This window comes from Pleurodeles waltl, chromosome 7, assembly GCF_031143425.1.
Source record: "Pleurodeles waltl isolate 20211129_DDA chromosome 7, aPleWal1.hap1.20221129, whole genome shotgun sequence".
Taxonomy (NCBI): Eukaryota; Metazoa; Chordata; class Amphibia; order Caudata; family Salamandridae; genus Pleurodeles; species Pleurodeles waltl.
The window spans coordinates 1,494,424,709-1,494,449,234 of record NC_090446.1 but is presented as its reverse complement, the minus strand read 5'-3'; the positions used below and the strand labels follow the sequence as shown (position 1 = coordinate 1,494,449,234).

General features: G+C 46.1%; 1 protein-coding gene across 1 annotated transcript in view; it reads left to right on the top strand.

The window, feature by feature from the left end:
* Window positions 1–661: 661 nt before the first annotated feature.
* The window catches only part of LOC138246567 (chemerin-like receptor 1), a 34,878-nt gene continuing 11,013 nt past the window's right edge, over window positions 662–24,526 (top strand). The window contains exon 1 of the mRNA XM_069201249.1: window positions 662–1,112. The gene's annotated coding sequence lies outside the window, so the exon portion shown is untranslated. The remainder of the gene's footprint in view (window positions 1,113–24,526) is intronic.

Genomic DNA, 24,526 nt, shown 5'->3' with positions numbered 1-24,526 from the left:
CCCATCATCATTGCACGAGTGAGTGCACTATGAACTGTGGCAGACTTCTTGTGGCCCTTGTCGCTCCATATGAGGGCTTGCATTGTGGCTAGCTGTGCCCAGCGTCTTCTGTTCATTCACATATAGAGACATGGCTTGTGACTGATCCTACCCCAGCCTGCCAGCACTCAGCCTGAACCGTGACAGACTGCGTTGTGGCCCTCGCCTCCTTTCATATGTGGGTTTACCTTGTGACTGGCTGTGCCCAGCGTCTAACGCTCATTCTTTTACAGGCATGGGTTGTGACTGACTTTACCCCGGCCTCGCCAGCTATTAAGAGAACTGTGCCTGAACTGTGACGGACTGCTATGTGACCCTCGCCTTTTTCATATGTGGTTTGCCTTGTGACCGGCTGTGTCCAGCGTCATCCATCCATTCATATCTACACGTGGCTTGTGACTGACTCAACCCGACATTGTCAGCCTTTCAAGGCTGCACCAGACCTTTGTCTGACTAATGCCCCCGGCCCCACCATCTCCTGGACGAAGACCCAGCCATGGCAATCTTTCAGATATAGCGCTGACATGTGGCTGATTTTGCCCCAGCCGCGCCGGCCTCTCAGAGACTCTCGCCCATTAGAAGGTCTCTAGACAGGGCTGTAGTTCAGGTGCCCAGTGCCAGGCTCTGGCTGGGCATGGGCGGTTTCACTATGAGAAGGGCTGATGTACAGAGAGCCCTCGGCTGCCAGAGCGTCAAGGCGCACAAGGCTGGCGCGGCGCTGTGCATCCTGGCTGGGATGGGAGCCTGGCCTCTCTGCGGGCAGCGCTGGCAGCGAGTGCACCAGCCTGTCTCAGTGAGAGCGCTGGGGTGAGCCCTCCCTCCCACGGCGGGGGCCGGCACTCGGGACCAGAGTGGACCAGGGAGCGCTGCCCTCCACGCCCACAGCGCGGCCGGCATCGAGGCACGGGACAGCAACCGCAGCCAGCGCCGCCTCCGGGCAAGGATCCGGGAACTAACAATCCACTAGGAGGGAACCGGGAGGCAGAGAGAGCCGCAGGCAGCGATCGGGGTCTCGAGGCACCCCGGGCACGGAGTGGAGGCTTCCAGAGAGCGCTAGAGTGCAGCGCGGGCAGGTACGAGGCGCTATACAACTCCTACATAGTGCTTTCAGCATTACACTCAAGAGTGGAGTTTGGAATAGACAATGCACCAGGTTTTCCACTCTCACTAGAGGACACTGTTAATCCCCTGCTGTCTCCTGGTTATTGTTTCGGGCATGTTAGGGGCTAGGGTGGATACTCATCCTAACCACCCTAAGGAAGGGAGTGCACCCCACCCCCCTTACACCTTCACAGAAATGTTAGGGTCTTGCAGACATATCATCTCCACTTTTTAGACACGCTGGGCTGTGGGATTAGGGATGTATCCCTCTTGATGTGGGAGTGAGGTTACACTTTTCCTTTCTCGGACACAGTGGGGGTTAACTTTGTTTAAGTTTCTTCTCAATGACAGGGTGTTGGATTGTTGGGAATTCTTATTTCTACTCAAGGTGTTGGCTTTGTGTATGAACTCCTATTCCTTCTGCTTCATGTAGGTATGTTGTGGAGAATCATTATTTGTTATGAAATAGTCTTAAACTTGGGGTGCACTCTCCTTAGGGGGGTTATTCCCCTTATTTCTTCTCAGAGAGGATGTATTTTCTGTGTGCAATTTCTTTACTTTCCCCTAAGCATGCTGGGATGCCTGACGTGTATTGTTCATCCTAAATCTCCGGCAGCATGGGGTTAGGATGTAACAAGGTACGGTGGGGTTAGGATGTAATACCTCTATCTCGGTCTCAGGCACGCGGGGTTAGGATGTAACGCCTCTATCTCGGTCTCAGGCACTTGTAACACCTCTATCTCGGCCTTAGGCACGGTGGGGTAAGGATGTAACAACTCTATCTCGGTCTCAGGCACGGTGGGGTTAGGATGTAACAAGGCACGGTGGGGTGAGGATGTAACAACTCTATCTCGGTCTCATGCACGGTGGGGTCAGGATGTAACAAGGCACGATGGGGTCAGGATGTAAAGCCTCTATCTCGGTCTCAGGCACGGAGGGGGTTAGGATGTAATAAGGCACGATGGGGTCAGGGTGTAGTGCCTCTATCTCGATCTCAGGCACGGTGGGGTAAGAATGTCATCTCTGTGTTTGTTTCAGTCGTGTATGGATATCATTAAACTATAGCGCCTTATCGCCTGTACCTCGAAGTGCTCCAACAGATGTTATCACTGTTACCAAACTCAATTATGCTTCCTTTGAGTGCCATTGAGTTTGGGGTGACATCCGTGTTTCCTTTTTAAACGTGTTGGCGGTGTTGTCTAAATTCTGCCTTACAGGTGTGTTTGGTTGTTCCTTTAAAGGGCCACGCTCCATATGTCATGTCAGGCATGTCAGAGCTCTAAATGCTGGGATCTAAACTCAAAGCGGCAGATTTAAGAGCCCCTAGCGCCTCCTTGTGCCACATTAGCGTCATTTCTTTACGCTAATGTGGTCCAAGAGGCCAAAATGGCTGCACCATATTTACAAAGTGGCGCAATGCATGGATTGCGCCACTTTGTAAACCCTTGCGCCACATTATGACTGCGCCTGGCATAATGTATGGAAGGAGGGCGTACCCGTGTTTGGGGGGGTGGGCGAAAAAATGGCGCTTTCTTTGTGTAATTTATATTGCCATTCTTAACGCCTGCTCAGAGTAGGCGTTAAAATGAGGCTCCCATTGTTTTCAATGGGCCTCTCGGTGCTTTGCAGGATTGGTGTCAACCTTTTTGACACTAATCCTGCAATGCGCCAAACTAGCATAAAAATTGTTGACGCTAGTTCCCTAACTTCCGCCATGGTGCGCTGTATGTTAAATTAGGCGCACACATGGTGGCGTTAGGGGGACGCTAAGGTGCACTTTTCTTAAATCTGCCCCAATGTTTCTTGTCGAGCATGTTGAGTCTGTGGTGTAGTCTCCTCAATACTTCTTGGGATAACCTTTCATCCTCCCCTTTTCAATTCTTTCTTTTCCCATTCTATTCCTCTCCCATTTCCTTCCATCGTTTCTTTGTTCCTCCCTGCAGCCCTCTGTTTTATGTCCCCTTCATCTGCTCAGCGCTTCTCTTTTCCTTCCCCTTATATCATTTGCTTTTCTCCCTCTGTCTCGCTCTCCCTTCCGTCCATCCTACATGCCACATGTTTCCTGCTCCTCTCTCTCTTCTGGTCCTTCTCCCTGCTCTATCCCTTCCTCCTTCCCTCTCCACAGGCACGTCTAGTATTTATTTTGTGCAGGTTTGGCTGGGGAGCGACTGAACGCTATGTACCAGGACACTGTAATTATGTGGCAGACAGGAGAGGGCCAAATTATGCGGCAGGGTAATCCTCACGAGGAAATCATGCGACAAAAAAGCCAAATTGTGCGGTATAACATGGCACATTTTGTAGCAGTATCACTTCATTATTTCATTTTTAACCTGTTAACACAGTATTTTCATTGATTGCACCTCATTAGTACCCACTTAATACCCAAACACAAGAAGAAGATATAGAAAGGTGAACAGTCCATCTTTGCAAAGCGCCTTCCACTGCGCGGCAACATGTGCTGCTGCGGTTTTCGTAACTTTTGAACCGTTTGAGCTAGAAACAAAATATTTTGCTAAAATCTGCAGAGTAGGAGGCGCTAGATTACGAATATGAAGCCTGATTTTACGGTTTTGAAGTGCCCGATAACATTACAGTTCTGTCTGCATTCCACACACCTGCATGCATTTGGCACAGGGGTGGTTTTCCCACAATTCCAAGATTTTTAGCCAAGTGCGGGCTGGGATTGGAACTCTGGACAGAGGTTTGGGATAGACTTTGCAGCGCAGAACTTGATTTGCTGTGGACGCAGCACTAAAGTAACGCAAAGACGAGCATTGGTCTATGGCATGGTATTTTGTGTGAAAGGGTGTACCATAGTTGGTACATGGACGTGCCCATGCAACCACTCACTCCAAGTCCTATCTCCTAAAATAGAAAGACTTGGCTTTACCCTAGAAATGTGCGCCTCTTGCAGACTTTTGCAACATTGCATGTGTGCTGTGGGACACAGCATACACATTTGGAAAAGGGATGGGGCCATATGTACCAATGCATTTTCCCATAGACACAGAATGGGTAAAACCCTTTGATACATCTGGCCCATAGTGTATATCTATGCATAGGGCTGTGGACTGCAAGCATACCCCTCCCATTCCAAAGCCGTACTAGACTGCAAGCACTCACCTGTGCATGCTGGTGCAATGGTGGGTGCATGGCACAATGCAGCCTTATGGGCTGCAGGGCAGGGGTATACACGCAGCGGCACATGTCAACAGATATGACAGTGTTCTGCTATCTCCCTTTCCTGCAAGGCGGAGCAGTCACTTTGGTTGCTGGACTGCGCTGCACAAAAATTGTTAAATTTGACATTAACTGTCCAGTTACAAAGGCGATCTGACTCTACCAAACATCCCAGCCGAGGACCTCCACTCAGCTCAACGGCTCCTTATCCACCAACAGCCCTCCAGATGGCAAGAACATGGAGGTGGATATCAAGGGAGTAGTAAGAAAAGTAAAATAACCCACGCTTTGATCCATGCTTCGAGCGCCGATGGGTGAGCGAAGCAAATAAGCTTTACCCACTCTAGATGAGTTCCCTTCATCTTGCCTTTCGTCCATTTATCGCACCATCGTTTAAGCATTTTATGCATCCATCCATCTAACTATCCATATTTTTATCCATCCATCCATCTTTACAGTCCCCCTTCCAAACATTCATACGTCCTTCTACCCGATCAGTCCATCCACTCATTACATTTTTTCATTCATCCACTAATTCACCCTCCTGTAATCAATCCATTCTTTCACCTGTCCATCCAACTATCCATTCATCCATTTATCCAAACATCCAGCCTTCGGTCATTGCAGTCACTTTCTTTCGCCCACCGACTGAAATGTGGTTTTATTCTTCCCTCCGATCGTCCTTTCGTCCTTGCAACTATGCATTCATCCTTCCCCCTTCCTTCTTGTCAATTTCTTCCTCATTTTTTCATCTTCTTTCGCTCTTCCTTCCAGCCCTCTCTCTTTTTCCCCCTCTCTTTTGCTCTTCATTTCTTTACTGCGAGTAACTTCGCATCCCTGGCCTCTTTTATTGTTTTCTCTTAGTTTTGTTTCTAGAGGTTATGTCTGCAGACGGGTAAGGCTCATAAATAACTGTGTCCACACCATCCTTGCTTAAGCTGTGAAGGCGGGGCTCACTATGCCACTGCCAGGGCCCCCATGGCCCTGGACTCTGGAGAGCCCTGGATCTCAGTCTGAGAGCAGAGGACATCCACCACAGGTCCCCACAGCTCCTGAAGCCAGCTGTTTTCAGGAAGCCATCCTGCTGAGTTAATCACACCTGGTGTTAAATATGCAGCTTGTGCTGATCTTAAACTGGAACAATATCCCGTATCTGCAACATTCTCTCAGTCTGGCTTGCATCCAGAAACCACACAGCTTCAGAGGGGTCTCGGGTTCCCCATGACCCGGGTCACAAAGCTGGAAAGAAGTCAGTGGAAACGCATGAGCCTTTCCTAGGATATCACCCGCCCGGGCAAAGTAGTCCAGAGGGCATTCAGGGATGTTACCGACCGGCTGGCGATCTTCCTGCAGAGCATCTGTACAGGCCATTAGGACTATGAGCTCATCTTAGCCTATGAAAGAGGCTCTGCAGCGAGGCCAAGGATTGTATGGGCGCAGCGGTGCCGGCCTCCAGCTTGACCGGTGGCACAGGGAGTTGCTGGGACTCACCCAGCTACTCTCTGCCTTGAACATCTGCTGAAGGTGAGTCAGAGAGTCCGCTCTCAACCTCTGAAGCAGCAGAATCGCAATTCACATGTTTTTGTTTGGAAAGAAGTAACCTCAGGCCTCGTGCTCAAAGTCCGGTGGTAAACACAAGTTTAGGGTGTATTTGTGCATGATGTCGCGGAAAATGCAAAAGCCTTCTTGAAAATCTCCCTGCTGGCCACACTAGTCCCCCACTACTCCCCCACAGCCCCACCCCCACCGCACTAGTTGAGGATGATGGAGAGTTGGTTGCATCTACCCTTTTATCAGGGCCAGTGGAATTATGCGGCATGAGGGGGTCAAATGATGCGGCAGTGTTGAGTAAATATGCAGGATGGATGCATCAAGAAAACTCAAATTATGCAGCATAATGAGAAATATTTTGTAATAATGTCACTTTATTATTTTTACTTTGTAACACCTTATGGACATTTGTTGCACTTCATTAGTACCAGATTAACACTCAGATATAGAAATAAGCAACAGAAAAAGGACCAGTAATCCACTGTTCAGGGCCTTCCAGTACATAGGAACGCACGTCGACACGTTTTTAGTAATATTTCATCTGCTTGCGGTAGAAACAATTGTTTTTGTTAAAATCAGCAAATTATGGAGCATATGATGGATGATGCGGTAAATGTGTCAAATACATAATTATGTGAAAATTCTGCAGCCACAAAATATCATAATTTTAGTGGCTCTGTGATTAATGTTGTTTACACTGTTGTGGAGTATACCACATGAGTTACTGTTTACAATCATTTATATCACGTGTGAGGTATTGTGTACAATCGTGTATACCGTGGGCGGAATATTGTGTGCAATCATCTATACACCAAGTGTGGGGGATTGTGTCAATCGTGTATACCACATTTGGAGGATTGTACACAATTATGTATACCACATGTGGGGAATTGTGTCAGCCGTGCATACCCCATGTGAATTAGTGTGCACAAACATGTGAACCACAGCTTGGGTATTGCAGTCCAGCTTTGCAAAGGGCCTCCCAGAGCACAGCAAAACGTGTTGCTGCATTTTTAGTAACTTTTCAACCGTTTGAGCTAGAAACAACATTATTTGTTGTTAAAATCTATAGCACAGGTGGCAGATGATTGGTTATGTGGCAAATGCAGTGAAGCTATAATTATGCGAAAGTCACCGCACAGTTGCATACTTCCAGTGGCCCTGCCCATGAACCCTTACTCCCTCAGTGGCTGGAAGGTAATGAAGGAGTGCAGAAAACTGTTTTGATGTAAATTAATGTCCTCCCGCCACCTCTCGCCGTATGCTCATCCTGCCTATACATTCCCTATCTTTAAGTCCCTGGACTTCAGCTTTACCTCTGCCTTCTTAATGGTGCTAACATTAAGGGAATTTGTTGTTACTACTGTGTCTTTCACAAAACAGCCTTTGGTTTTAGGATCACCTGTCTCCTGTCTCCTGTTTGTCTTACTCCTTAGGAAATGTGGCTTCAGATCATGTCACAACAGCCCAGACGTGGCCTTTAGAGTGTATTACAACAGCCCAGATGTGGACTTTAGAGTGCACCGCATGCACCCTGATGGCTCCTTTAGAGTGTCCTACAACAGCCGAGAGGTGCCCCGTAGAGTGTACCACAACAGCCCAGGTGTTAGAGTGTACTACAACAGCCCAGAGGTGGCCTTTAGAGTGTATGACAACAGCCCAGATGTGGACTTTAGAGTGTAATACAACAGTCCAGGTGTGGCCTTTTTAGTGTACTACAATGGCCCAGATGTAGCCCTTAGAGTGTACTACAAAAGCCCAGATGTCACCTTAGGAGTGTACCACAACAGCCCTAATGAGTCCTCTAGAGTGTACTACAACTCCCCAGATGTGGCCTTGAAAATGTACCACAACAGCCCAGATGAGTCCTTTACGCTGTACCGCAACTACCACAATGTGATCTTTAGAGTGTACTACAACAGAGCAGATGAGTCTTTTAAAGTGTCCTGTAGTGGTCCAGGTGTGATCCGTAGCGTGTACCACAACAGCCCTGATGTGATCCTTAGAGTGCATTACAACAGCTCACATGTTGCCTTTTATATGTACTAGAACAGCCCTAGTGTGGCTTTTAGAGTGTACAACAACAGCCCAGATGAGTCTTTCAGAGTGTACTACAACAGCCTGGATGTAGCCTTTGGAGTGTACTACATCAGTCCAGGTGTTGCCTTCAGAGTGTACTACGACAGCCCAGATGAGTCATTTAAAGTGTACTGCAGCAATCCAGGTGTGATCCTTAGAGTGTGCTACAACAGCCCAGATGTGATCCTTAGAGTGTGTACCACAACAACCCAGATGTGGACTTTAGAGTGTACTATAACAGCCTAGATGTGGACTTTAGAGTGTACTATAACAGCCTAGATGTGGACTTTAGAGTGTACTGCAACAGCATGGATGCAGCCTTTGGAGTGTACTATAACAGCCCAGATGTGCCCTTTGGAGTGTACTACAACAGCCCAGATGTGGACTTTAGAGTGTACTATAACAGCCCGGATGTGGACTTTAGAGTGTACTGCAACAGCCTGGATGTAGCCTTTGGAGTGTACTAAAACAGCCCAGATGTGCCCTTTGGAGTGTACTACAACAGCCCAGATGTGATCCTTAGAGTGTACTACAACAGCCCAGATGAGTATTTTAAAGTGTACTGCAGCGATCCAAGTGTGATCCTTAGAGTGTGCTACAACAGCCCAGATGTGATCCTTAGAGTGTGTACCACAATAGCCCAGATGTGGACTTTAGAGTGTATTGCAACAGCATGGATGTAGTATTTGGAGTGTACTACAACAGCCCAGATGTGCCCTTTGGAGTGTACTACAACAGCCCAGATGTGGACATTTTTGAGTGTACTACAACAGCCCAGATGTGGACTTTAGAGTGTACTGCAACAGCCTGGTTGTAGCCTTTGGAGTGTACTAAAACAGCCCAGATGTGCCCTTTGGAGTGTACTACAACAGCCCAGATGTGATCCTTAGAGTGTACTACAACAGCCCAGATGAGTCTTTTAAAGTGTACTGCAGCGATCCAGGTGTGATCTTTAGAGTGTACTACAACAGTCCAGATGTGATCCTTAGAGTGTGTACCACAGCAGCTCAGATGTGGACTTTAGAGTGTACTATAACAGCCCAGATGTGGACTTTAGGGTGTACTGCAACAGCATGGATGCAGCCTTTGGAGTGCACTATAACAGCCCAGATGTGATCCTTAGAGTGTGTACCACAGCAGCTCAGATGTGGACTTTAGAGTGTACTATAACAGCCCAGATGTGGACTTTAGGGTGTACTGCAACAGCATGGATGCAGCCTTTGGAGTGCACTATAACAGCCCAGATGTGATCCGTAGAGTGTACCACAACAGCCCAGGTGTTAGAGTGTACTACAACAGCCCAGAGGTGGCCTTTAGAGTGTATGACAACAGCCCAGATGTGGACTTTAGAGTGTAATACAACAGTCCAGGTGTGGCCTTTTTAGTGTACTACAATGGCCCAGATGTAGCCCTTAGAGTGTACTACAAAAGCCCAGATGTCACCTTAGGAGTGTACCACAACAGCCCTAATGAGTCCTCTAGAGTGTACTACAACTCCCCAGATGTGGCCTTGAAAATGTACCACAACAGCCCAGATGAGTCCTTTACGCTGTACCGCAACTACCACAATGTGATCTTTAGAGTGTACTACAACAGAGCAGATGAGTCTTTTAAAGTGTCCTGTAGTGGTCCAGGTGTGATCCGTAGCGTGTACCACAACAGCCCTGATGTGATCCTTAGAGTGCATTACAACAGCTCACATGTTGCCTTTTATATGTACTAGAACAGCCCTAGTGTGGCTTTTAGAGTGTACAACAACAGCCCAGATGAGTCTTTCAGAGTGTACTACAACAGCCTGGATGTAGCCTTTGGAGTGTACTACATCAGTCCAGGTGTTGCCTTCAGAGTGTACTACGACAGCCCAGATGAGTCATTTAAAGTGTACTGCAGCAATCCAGGTGTGATCCTTAGAGTGTGCTACAACAGCCCAGATGTGATCCTTAGAGTGTGTACCACAACAACCCAGATGTGGACTTTAGAGTGTACTATAACAGCCTAGATGTGGACTTTAGAGTGTACTATAACAGCCTAGATGTGGACTTTAGAGTGTACTGCAACAGCATGGATGCAGCCTTTGGAGTGTACTATAACAGCCCAGATGTGCCCTTTGGAGTGTACTACAACAGCCCAGATGTGGACTTTAGAGTGTACTATAACAGCCCGGATGTGGACTTTAGAGTGTACTGCAACAGCCTGGATGTAGCCTTTGGAGTGTACTAAAACAGCCCAGATGTGCCCTTTGGAGTGTACTACAACAGCCCAGATGTGATCCTTAGAGTGTACTACAACAGCCCAGATGAGTATTTTAAAGTGTACTGCAGCGATCCAAGTGTGATCCTTAGAGTGTGCTACAACAGCCCAGATGTGATCCTTAGAGTGTGTACCACAATAGCCCAGATGTGGACTTTAGAGTGTATTGCAACAGCATGGATGTAGTATTTGGAGTGTACTACAACAGCCCAGATGTGCCCTTTGGAGTGTACTACAACAGCCCAGATGTGGACATTTTTGAGTGTACTACAACAGCCCAGATGTGGACTTTAGAGTGTACTGCAACAGCCTGGTTGTAGCCTTTGGAGTGTACTAAAACAGCCCAGATGTGCCCTTTGGAGTGTACTACAACAGCCCAGATGTGATCCTTAGAGTGTACTACAACAGCCCAGATGAGTCTTTTAAAGTGTACTGCAGCGATCCAGGTGTGATCTTTAGAGTGTACTACAACAGTCCAGATGTGATCCTTAGAGTGTGTACCACAGCAGCTCAGATGTGGACTTTAGAGTGTACTATAACAGCCCAGATGTGGACTTTAGGGTGTACTGCAACAGCATGGATGCAGCCTTTGGAGTGCACTATAACAGCCCAGATGTGATCCTTAGAGTGTGCTACAACAGCCCAGATGTGATCCTTAGAGTGTACTACAACAGCCCAGATGTGGGCTTCAACAGCAGGACACAATACACCAGATCAAACTTGCAGCACAAGACACCACAAATGAACATAATCTGCCAAACATGGTCTCCGCAGTAATATAGAAAACTCAAAATGGGGTGAACAGGTCTGGATACTGCACCTCAGATAGGCTGTCAGAATGGTGTGCAACACCCAAGCTGTGGTTCACATGTTTGTGCACACTAATTCACATGGGGTATGCACGGCTGACACAATTCCCCACATGTGGTATTCATAATTGTGTACAATCCTCCAAATGTGGTATACACGACTGACACAATCCCCCACACGTGGTGTATAGATGATTGCACACAATATTCCACCCACGGTATACACGATTGTACACAATACCTCACACGTGATATAAATGATTGTACACAGTAACTCAGATGTGGTATACTCCACATCAGTGTAAACAACATTAAAGACGGAGCCACTAAAATTATGAGATTTTGTGGCTGCAGCATTTTTCACATAATTATGTATTTGCCACATCGACAGCATCATCCATCTTGTGCTCCATAATTTGCTGATTTTAACAAAAAGGTTTTGTTTCTACCGCAAACAGGTGAAATATTACTAAAAACATGTTGACGTGCGTTCCTATGTACTGGAAGGCCCTGAACAGTGGGTTACTGGTCATTTTTCGGTTGCTTATTGCTGTATTTGGATATTAAAATGGTACTAATAAGGCAAAATATTTTCCCAGACAGTGTTACAGTATGTAAAAATGAAAATTAAAAGAAAGAATGAAATAATACTATCACAAAATGTATCGCATTAAGCTGCATAATTTCCTTTTTTTAGTAATGCATGGTGTAGTGACGTAGGCTGCATAATGTGGGCTTCCTGTGCCACACAATTCCAGTGGCCCTAATTATACACAACGGGCCAGATGAGACCTCTTGAACTGTAACAAATATTCCAGATGTGAACTTCGGACCAGGATACAAAATCCATATCTTGGCTCCAGAAAACAACCCAAAACTCTGCATGTGGCCTTCAGAGGTTGATGTGATGCTCCACACGTGACTTGAGAGTCTGATATGATTCTCCATATGTACCCTTTAGAGGCTGATGTGATTCTCCACGTCATCTTCAGTGGCAGATGTGAAACTCCACACATGACCTTGAGAGGCCAATGTGATATTCTACTTGTGACCTTCAGAGGCTCATGTGACACAGTACATGTGACCTTCATTCAACACGTGTCACCTTCAGAGGCTTATGTGATTCTTTACATGTGACCTTCAGTGGCTCATGTGATACTCCACATGAGGCTTGAAGAACTGGACATAATACTCCAGATGTGGTCCCCAGATAGGAACAAAATACTCAAGATGTGACTTCCAAAGCAGGACGCAATCCTACAGATAAGGCCTCCGAAAACGTACACAGGACCCCTTAGAGTCGGAACTGGACTACAGGGCAACCTGCTAGTGATGGAATGGCTAGCCTGACACGTCACTCTATGAGCTGTACTTTTGGGCTATTTGTGGGACTGCTTTATGGTCAGGTGGTCCCGTTTTTACTTTTGGTTTCCCTGATGTCACCACAAACATTGCTTGCAACAAGCACAGATACACACAATCTCTCATAGCCATAGAGCATGTCTTTACAAGTTCGAAACTAACCCGGTTTGCAGAATGTGGGCGACATTTTAGCTCTCTCATTTACTAAGGGGCCATTTTTATTTTAGTGCCTGGGCCTATTTTTTTGGCCTGCTCTGACACAGGAACCCCTTCTGCCAAAATGTAAACAAGGACATTTAACACACATATTGCCAAGAAAATATGACACAAAAAGTGATGAATGGAATGCTTGAATTAACTTCAGTCACTGGTAATTACTCAGGCCGCATCCCAATCCATTGTTATTTTGCACACAAGGTCATCTCAGTTTGGACCCAGCCATATGCAAATCAGTCTTTATCCTGCTTCACTTGAAGCAGTCCAGCCCAATTGTCCAAGCCAGGTCCTCCCTGAACTGGAACACAGGCAACCCAGGACCGTTTTTACCCTATTTATGGGCTCATCAGTGGGTACAGCTTGTTTCTAGTGACACAGTGTGCATGGGACCCACTTTTGGGCACACCCATCCCACTCAGGGCCACACATAAAGGACACAAAAAGGGATGGATGGAATGCTTGACTTAATCTCAGCCACTGGTAAAGTATTCAAGCCTCATCCCAATCTATCGTTTTTTTTGCACATCATGTCACCTCAGCTTGGACCCAGCTGTAGGGAAATCAATCGTGACCATACTCTAATCAGAACAGTCCAGCCTGAACTGCCATGCCAGGTGCTCCCTGAACTGGAACACACGCAATCCAGGACCGCAGGGTCAACACTGATTTGCACATAGCTGGTCCAAACTGAGGTGACATGGTGTTAAAAACACTGATGAATTGGGATGCCAAGCCTTCTCTTCAATCTTAAAAAATACATTGTCTAAAGACAAAAACATATTTTTTGGTCTTAGAAAGTACAGATTGCAATAGTAGTGCCAGACACTGAAGGGAACTACCTGTGCATGTGGTCCATGAGAAAGGGCGGTAAGCCATCACTCACAGTGAAGGTGTTCATTGTGAAGGGGCAGTATGCCATCACTCACAGTGAAGGTGTTCATTGTGAAGGGGCAGTATGCCATCACTCACAGTGAAGTTAGCCAATGGTTGAAATAGAATGACCCTCTGCCCCTTGCTGCAGCTGTAGCAAATAGACAAAAAATGTGCATGACACAGCAGACAAATGGATGAAGAGGGCAGGCTCAAAGTCCTTACTAAGTTTATTATATATAAGAGTAGCAAAATCAAATGTTCTTGGCTAACGCCAGGCCTAAGAATGGCAGGATGTTGCAGATGCATGTCTTCATACACTCTTAAACATGACATCACAAAACATGGAAATACCAAATGAAACAAGCAATGACAAAGCTAAAAGGTCCAGGCAATATCAGACCACAAACAAGATATGTTGACTTTGCCAATGCTTGTTGGTGGTGGTAGGGTTTTTTGGTGGTTTAGTTCTGGTGGCTGTAACATTGGTAGTGTTGGTAGTGCTGTGGGAGGTGGCATTGTTTTTGGTAGTGATATTGGTTGTGGTGATTTTAGTTACAGTGTCACTGATGGTTGTTTGGCATTGGTGGCGGTGTTGTACTCTGATACAGAATAGATGCAACTGTTATTAGTGGTATTGTTAAGGGCAGAAGAGTGGTAATGCCAGAATACTGATGTTGGTAGTATTAGTGAAATTAGTGGTGACACTGATGGTGGTATGTGTCATGGTGGCATTAATGGTGCCAGCACTGGCAGTGCTCTTGGACTGGTAGTATAGTTGGTGGTATTTGGAGTATTGGTGTTGTTGGGCATTGATGACATTGGTGTTAACAGTGGTAGCTGTATTTGTGGTAGTATGGGTGGTGACACCATTGGTGTTGATAGTATTGATGTTATTCATTTTGATAAAGGCATGAGTGGTGTGGGTTGTGGTATTGGTGTTAGTGGTGATGATGATACTAGTGGTCGTGGTGTTTGTGCCAGTTCCGGTTTAGGTGCTGGAGTTGGTAGCACTGGTGGTGGGTTACTGGTAGTATTGACCGTACTGTTGGTGATGGTCACATTGGTGGTGGCATTGGTAAGACAGCCATTGGAATTTGTATAGGTGGGACTGGTGGTGGCATTGATGATGTAGTATTTGTGGTGGTGTTATGATTGGTGTTGGTGGCAGCTGTAGCGGTCGGACATTACATAACGTCCCTTTACACATCAGATTTTAACCTTCATTCTTACAGCCCAAAAATCTACTCAGTGACACCCATTGATACCCCATGGGGGCCTGCGCGTGCCTATGAAGCCTGGCATGAATCCAGCTCTTTCATCTCTAAGAGATGCACACAGCCTCGGTATATAGAGATCTCCATGCCCGTTTAGGTTTGCTCCATAGCTCTCCATGCATAAGTGCAAACATACATAGATAACACACCTCTGACACTCCATACGTAAGTGCAAACATACATATATAACACACCTCTGACGCTCCATACATACGTGCAAACATACATAGATAACACACCTCTGACACTCCATACGTACGTGCAAACTTACATGGATAACACACCTCTGACACTCCATACGTACGTGCAAACATACATATATAACACACCTCTGACACTCCATACATACGTGCAAACATACATAGATAACACACCTCTGACACTCCATACATACGTGCAAACATACATAGATAACACACCTCTGACACGCTATGCGTACGTGCGAACAAACATAGACAACATACATAGATAACACACCTCTGACACTCCATACATACGTGCAAACATACATAGCTAACACACCTCTGACACACACTCCATACATACGTGCAAACAAACATAGATAACACACTTCTGACACTCCATACATACGTGCAAACATACATAGATAACACACCTCTGACATACACTCCATACATACGTGCAAACATACATAGATAACACACCTCTGACACTCCATACATACGTGCAAACATACATAGATAACACACCTCTGACACTCCATATGTACGTGCAAACATACATAGATAACATACATAGATAACGCACCTCTGACACTCCATACATAAGTGCAAACATACATAGATAACACATCTCTGACACTCCACACGTACGTGCAAACATACATAGATAACACACCTCTGACACTCCATACATACGTGCAAACATCCATAGATAACACACCTCTGACACTCCATACATACGTGCAAACATACATAGATAACACACCTCTGACACTCCATACATACATGCAAACATACATAGATAACACACCTCTGACACTCCATACGTACGTGCAAACATACATGGATAACACACCTCTGACACTCCATCCGTACGTGCAAACATACATAGATAACACACCTCTGACACTCCATACGTACGTGCAAACATACACAGACAACATACATAGATAACACATCTCTAACACTCCATACATACGTGCAAACATACATAGATAACACACCTCTGACACTCCATACGTATGTGCAAACATACATGGCTAACACACCTCTGACACTCCATACATACGTGCAAACATACATATATAACACACCTCTGACACTCCATACATACATGCAAACATACATAGATAACACACCTCTGACACTCCATACATATGTGCAAACATACATGGATAACACACCGCTGACATTCCATACGTACGTGCAAACATACATATATAACACACCTCTGACACTCCATACATACGTGCAAACATACATAGATAACACACCTCTGACACTCCATACGTATGTGCAAACATACATAGACAACATACATAGATAACACACCTCTGACACTCCATGCATACGTGCAAACATACATAGATAACACACCTCTGACACACACTCCATACATACGTGCAAACATACATAGATAACACACCTCTGACACTCCATACATACGTGCAAACATACATAGATAACACACCTCTGACACTCCATACATACGTGCAAACATACATAGATAACACACCTCTGACACACACTCCATACATACGTGCAAACATACATAGATAACACACCTATGACACTCCATATATACAAGCAAACATACATAGATAACACACCTCTGACACACACTTCATACATACGTGCAAACATACATAGATAACACACCTCTGACACTCCATACATGCGCGCAAACATACATAGATAACACACCTCTGACACACACTCCATACATATGTGCAAACATACATAGATAACACACTTCTGACATACCATACATGCGTGCAAACATACACAGATAACACACCTCTGACTCCCCATACGTGCGTGCAAACATACATAGATAACACACCTCTGACACTCCATACATAGTGCAAACATACATAAATAACACACCTTTGACATTCCATACATACGTGCAAACATACATAGATAACACACCTCTGACACACTCCATACATTTGTGCAAGCGTACATAGATAACACAGCTCTGACACTCCATACATACGAGCAAACATACATAGATAACACAGCTCTGACACTCCATACATACGTGCAAACATACATAGATAACACACCTCTGACACTCCATACATACGTACAAACATACGTATATAACACACCTCTGACACACACTCCATACATACGTGCAAACATACATAGATAACACACCTCTGACACACCATACATACGTGCAAACATACATGGCTAACACACCTCTGACACTCCATACGTACGTGCAAACATACATATATAACACACCTCTGACACTTCATACATACATGCAAACATACATAGATAACACACCTCTGACACTCCATACATACGTGCAAACATACATGGATAACACACCGCTGACACTCCATACGTACGTGCAAACATACATATATAACACACCTCTGACACTCCATACATACGTGCAAACATACATAGATAACACACCTCTGACACTCCATACGTACGTGCAAACATACATAGACAACATACATAGATAACACACCTCTGACACTCCATACATACGTGCAAACATACATAGATAACACACCTCTGACACACACTCCATACATATGTGCAAACATACATAGATAACACACCTCTGACACTCCATACATACGTGCAAACATACATAGATAACACACCTCTGACACACACTCCATACATATGTGCAAACATACATAGATAACACACCTCTGACACTCCATACATACGTGCAAACATACATAGATAACACACCTCTGGCACTCTATACATACGTGCAAACATACATAGATAACACACCTCTGACACTCCATACGTATGTGCAAACATACATAGATAACATACATAGATAACACACCTTTTACACTTCATACATACGTGCAAACATACATAGATAACACACCTCTGACACTCCATTCATATGTGCAATCATACATATGCAACACACCTCTGACACACACTCCATACATACGTGCAAACATACATAGATAACACACCTCTGACACACACTCCATACATACGTGCAAACATACATAGATAACATCCCTCTGACACTCCATACATGCGCGCAAACATACATAGATAACACACCTCGTACACACACTCCATACATACGTGCAAACATACATAGATAACACACCTCTGACACACACTCCATACATACGTGCAAACATACATAGATAACACACCTCTGACACACCATACATACGTGCAAACATACATAGATAACACACCTCTGACACTCCATACATACGTGCAAACATACATAGATAACACACCTCTGACACACACTCCATACATATGTGCAAACATACATAGATTACACACCTCTGACACTCCATACATACGTGCAAACATACATAGATAACACACCTCTGACACACACTCCATACATATGTGCAAACATACATAGATAACACACCTCTGACACTCCATACATACGTGCAAACATACATAGATAACACAGCTCTGACACTCTATACATACGTGCAAACATACATAAATAACACAGCTCTGACACTCCATACATACGTACAAACATACGTATATAACACACCTCTGACACACACTCCATACATACGTGCAAACATACATAGATAACACACCTCTGACACACCATACATACGTGCAAACATACATAGATAACACACCTCTGACACTCCATACATACGTGCAAACATACATAGATAACACACCTCTGACACACACTCCATACATATGTGCAAACATACATAGATAACACACCTCTGACACTCCATACATACGTGCAAACATACATAGATAACACAGCTCTGACACTCCATACATACGTGCAAACATACATAAATAACACAGCTCTGACACTCCATACATACGTGCAAACATACATAGATAACACACCTCTGACACTCCATACATACGTGCAAACATACATAGATAACACAGCTCTGACACTCCATACATACGTGCAAACATACATAAATAACACAGCTCTGACAAGCCCGGTGCAGCAGAACTTTCTTCTGGATAACACTCTGCCCCTGTTGACACAATTACCATCCTCTGTGTATATCACACGATGTCACACGTGTGTAATGAGAAGGGTTAAATTACACACCGGGCTGAGGCATCATTTGGCCGGGCGTCCGGAGCTTTGGGAAGGTAATGAAAGGTTTCTAGGAGCTGTAATCACACACTGATGTGTCCTCCAGGTGCTCTGACAAGCAGGTAATTGCACGGTAATGCGGTGTAATGAGTCAGGGCCTCTTTGTTGCCGGAGCTTAGATGCCTCACACGGGCTGCGCTTTCCCTCGGAGGGTGCTCTTCCTGTAAATACCTTTGTTATTCGACGGGCAAAGCCTGGGTGACACATTCCTCCCGTCTGAGGTAGGTTCAAAAGAGGGGCCTGTGGCTGCAGCCGGCTCCAGTAAAATCCTGCATTACGCCGAGAATTTGCAAGTCAGCTCACAGCAGCAGCGCCCAAAACAAATTGTTTGTGCTTCTCAGAAAGGGGGCGGGGCGAGGAGCATGTTGATGATGAAGCATAAACAGGGGGCTCAGGTTGTGTCTTATTTCTAGGGAGGATTTCATGCCCATTCATGCCTTTTACAAGGGACAGGAAATAACGTGCATCGGGTTCCTGATAAGTTCAACTTGCTTCCGGTGGGTAAGTCCCCGGCTGCTTCCTGGTGAGGAGGCAAGGGCAAAGTGGGATCTGGGGCAGGGCTTTTAGGGGGCCCTTGATAGATCGGGCTCTGCCCACCTCACAGTCCTGCGCCGATGACCATGAATGATTCTTCAACAGATGGTTTTAAATACCACTTTGTTTGAATTTATTTTTAATACGGGTGATGTGGGAGTATTTTACACACATTATGCAGAGACATGTTGCCTTTAGATTTTGCAACATCCATAAAAAAGTTCCTATAAGATCCAAGCAGGACCTGACATATGAGAAATGGCAGCGCTTCCTGGAGATTATTTGCAAGGATATTAGTAAGCTGCTGCTATATTACAATATTGAAAACCCACATCACTATCCTTGAATTTGAGATGGAAACACATTTAGAATTTGGACCAGTGTGCCTGTGCACTGTCACTAACCTAGCCAAAGAGGACATGAAAAAGCAGAAATTGGATCATAAATTCAAAGCTGTTCCAAACAGGCCCCCAAAATGCATTTGGCCCATGGCCCCCAAAATCCTTAAGATGTGCCTGATAAGAGAAGACACTTGTCTACACGGCCAGTGAATGGAATCCGTCAGTATGAAGCTATCCCTGTTCTGTTCTTCAGTAGGCCTGTGTGTAGGAAGGTGGCTCTGTACATACGATACAAAAGTAAGCTATAGTGTGCACAGAGTCCAGAGGATCCCAGAGGCTTTACAAAGGCCAAAGTCAATAATATTAATGCTCTCTTTTGTGCTAGTGTTGTTGCACAGTTAGGCTTATCAGAGGAAAATTCTAAGCATTTGTTGTACACACAAAGTCAAGAAATGAGGTGCACACTCAATGACTAACTCCAAGCCAATGATTTATGGATCACAAATATACTTTGTTACTTTATTTCTAGAACCAAAAGGGTCTTTGTTGCAGGTAAGTACAGCTTCAAGAATGTATCACGTTCAAGAATCAAATGCGCTTTTCTTGGAATATACAGATAAAACAGTTTTCAAGTAAGCTATACTTTTCAATTTCTAAAGTAGACACATTGCAATTTCTCATAGAAAGCAATGCAGTCCGAGGGTACGTAAAGTAACAACACAATTTGCAGGTAAGTACTCAACTTATGATCCCAGTCTTCAGGGGGTTAAGGTGCCCACAGGACAAGGTTTAGGAAGACACCAAGGGTGTACCACCAAGCACCGGCCGGGTGCAGAGGTCAAATTTGGTGTCGGGCGCACAATGGAATCCCATGGAGCCTGGGGTCACTTAAAAAGAAACAGCTTGCAGGAAAGTACCCCTGACTTCAGGGCACTGACCTGGGGGGTTTAGCTCAGCACCGGAGGGGCCAAAGGTCAACACCAAATACACACCTTCAGTGGCACGGGCAGCCATTGGGCACCCAATGCTTTTTAGTGGAGGAACCCCGGGGGTCACAAAGATGCTGCAGGCTTGGTTCAGGGAGTCGACTGAAGGAGACCAACATCTGGACAGGTAACTAGAGAGCCACTGGACGTTACTGGACTGTCAGTTAGGTTCTCCAAGGACAGCGGGCTGTGGGTGCAGGGGTACCTTTAGGCGTCTGGATATCTTGACCGGAGCCGGTCGCAGTCAGGGGGTCCTCTGGATTTAGGCTGAAGGCATCGTCATGTTGGTCAGGAGGGGTTAACCAAGGCTGGACTCGAGGGCAGAATTGGCTGCAGAGCTTCTCTGGACCGATGGGCCACCTGGACTTGGGCGCAGAGTGGGCAGGACTCGCAGATCCGGGAGGACCTAGAGTCCTTCTTGGAGATTTCTTGTGGACAGGGCCTCTGTCCTCAGGAGATCTTGGTCATTGGGTAGGCAGGCAGTCCTCTGGGAGTTTGTAGAGGTTGCGGGTCCTGCTGGATGTGTTGCCTTTTTGTAGCAGGAGTCTTCAAGCTGCAGACAGGCCAGTAGGGCTGGGGCCTAATCAGTTGTTGTCTGGAGTTTTCTCTGCTAGTGCGGATTTCCAGTCCTTCTTCTTCTTTAAGGTCATCAGGAATCTGAAGAGCAAGATTCAAGGGTGCTCCCAAATACTAGATTTAGGGGCGTTACAGGGGTCAGAGGGCAGTAGCCAATGGCTACTGACCCTGAGGGTGGCTACACCCTTCCTGTACGCACTCCCTTTGGGGAGGTGGGCACACTCCTAACCCTATTGGCTAATACCCTCCAAAACAAGATGGAGGATTCTGCCAGAAGGGGTTCACCTCTGCTCTGGGCACCCTAGGGGTGGTTCCATCTGGGAGGACACTCCTCCCGTTGCATACTAATGTTCCCACCGGACCTGCCGGCAAAAAGTGGGTCCTACTCTGGGAGGAGGGCTTCTCCACTAGCTGAAGGGCCCTGATGCAGCAAAACAAAAGGCAGGAGCCTTTGAGGCTCCACACAAAGTGTTGCTGTTCCTGCAGGGTGGAGGTGTGATGCACCTCTACCCAGAGCAGGCTTTATCCATGACCCCAGAGAGCACAAAGGCTCTCACCCCATGGGTTCAGAAGCTTGTCTGTTAGTGGCAGGCTAGGACAGACCAGTCAGCCTCACACTAGAGGGTTGGGTGAAATACAGGGGGCATCTCCAAGATGCCCTCTGTTTGCATTTTACAATAAATCCACCACTTGCATCAGTGTGGGTCTAGTGAGCTGAGAAGTTTAATACCAAACTTCCCAGCATTCAGTGAAACTATCATGGAGCTGTGGAGTTCATTATGACAAACTCCAAGCCCATGTACTTACTATGGCTACACTGCACTTACAATGTCTAAGAATGGACTTAGACACCGTAGGGGGCATATTGCTCATGCAGCTATGCCCACACTTGTGGTATAACACACCCTGCTTTAGGGCTGTAAGGCCTGTTGGAGGGGTGACTTACTTAAGTCACAGGCAGTGGTCTGGGGGCATGGCACCCAGAGAGGGATGCCATATTTACTTTACCCTTTTCTCCCCACTAGCACACACAAGCTGCAGTGGCAGTGTGCATGTGTTTGGTGAGGGGTACCTTAGGGTGGCATAATACATGCTGCAGCCCTTAGGGACCCTCCCTGGTCACAGTGCCCTTGGTACCAGTGGTACCTTTTACAGGGGATTAGCTACGTGCCATGGGAGTCCCAACTGTGGAAGCAATGGTACAGTTTAAGGAAGGAACACAGGTGCGGGGACCTGGTTAGCAGGCTCCCAGCACACACTCACGTTAGTATCAGATATCAGGCAAAAAGTGAGGGGGACCATGCCAAAAAGAGCACTTTCCTACACAATCCCCTCCAAAATGAAAGAGGATGAGACTAACTTTTCCCAAGAGAGTCTTCCTTGTGTAAGTGGAAAAACCTGGAAAGTCCACCTACATTGCCATGGGCAGTCCCAGGGCTATGTTCGACTATAAAGTCCATTCCCTGTAGGGAGATGGACCACCTCAAATGTTTAGGGTTCTCACTTTTCATCTGCATAAGCCACCTGAGAGGTCTGTGGTCAGTTTGAACAATGAAGTGAGTACCAAACAAGTACAGTCTCAACTTCCTCAGGGACCAAACAACAGCAAATGCTTCCCTCCAAATGGCACTCCAACACTGTTCCTCCTGCTAATAAAAGCAACAGGCATTGTTGGTCTAGGACATGACTGCTCCTATCCCATGTTCAGAGGCATCTGTCTGCAAAATGAACTGCTTAGAGTAGTCTGGAGCTTTGAGAACTGGGCTGAGCACAGTGCCTCCTTCAGGGTGTCAAAGGCCTTTTGACAACTAACCATCCAGTTAACTTTCTTGGGCATCTTTTTGGAGGTAAGCTCTGTGAGTGGGGTCGCAATGGACTCAACTCCTCACACAAACCTCCTGTAATATCCGGTCAAGCCAAGGAATGCCATGACTTGAGTCTGGGTGGTAGGAGCTTCCCAGTCCAGAATTGTCTGGATCCTGGGCTGTAAGGGTTGAACTTGGCATCTACCTACAACGTGGCCCACATATACAACAGTGCCCTGCCCTTTCTGGCATTTGGATGCCAAAATAGTAAGGTCTGCAGATCGCAGGGCCTGCAAAACCTTCCCAAGTGGTCCTGCCAGGTGGAGCTAATGACAGCAATATCATTTAGATATGCTGCACCAAGGGACTGCAATCCAGCAAGGACTTGATTCACCAACCTTTGGAAGTGGGCAGGGACATTCTTTAAACCAGAGGGCATAACAGCAAACTGATAATGCCCATCAGCTGTGGAGAATGCTGTCTTTTATTTTGCTCCTGGTGCCATGCAAATTTGCCAGTACCCTGCAGTCAGGTGGAAGTTACTGAGAAACTTTGCTGCACCTAATTTGTATATCAGCACTGGGTATGGGGTGAGCATCTGTCTTGGTGATGGAGTTGAGACCACTGTAGTCCGAACAGAACCTAATTTATTTATTTCCACCCTGGGGATGAGGCTTGGGGACTAAGACCACTGGGCTAGCCCGGGAATGTCAGAGGGTTCAATAACCTCTAAATCCAGCATCTTGTTGACTTCAACTTTGATGCTCTCCTTAACTTGGTCAGACTGCAGATCTTAGATTTGACAGGTAAGCTGTCTCCAGTGTCCACATTTTGGATACACCAGTGTGTCTGTCCAAGGGTTGAGGAGAAGAGCTATGCATACTGCTTCAGGGCTTGCCTGCAGTCAGCCTGCTGGTGGGCATTTAGGGTGTCTGAGTAAACAACTCCATCAACTGAACCATCTTTTGGACTGTAAGAGAGGAGGTCTGGGAGAGGTTCACTCTGCTTCCTGATCCTCATCAATAACCATCAGCAAGGTTGCATCAGCCCTGTCACAGAAAAGCTTGAGGTGGTTCACATGTATCACCCTCTTGGGTGTCCTGCTAGTGCCCATGTCTACCAAGCAGGGGATCTCACTTTTCTTTTCGAGGTTAGGGTAAGGGAAACTCCACCTGTCCTGAAGTGCCCTTGGAGCTACAGGCTCCAGAACCCACACCATCTGCGCTGGTTTGAACTCCACCAGTGCAGCCA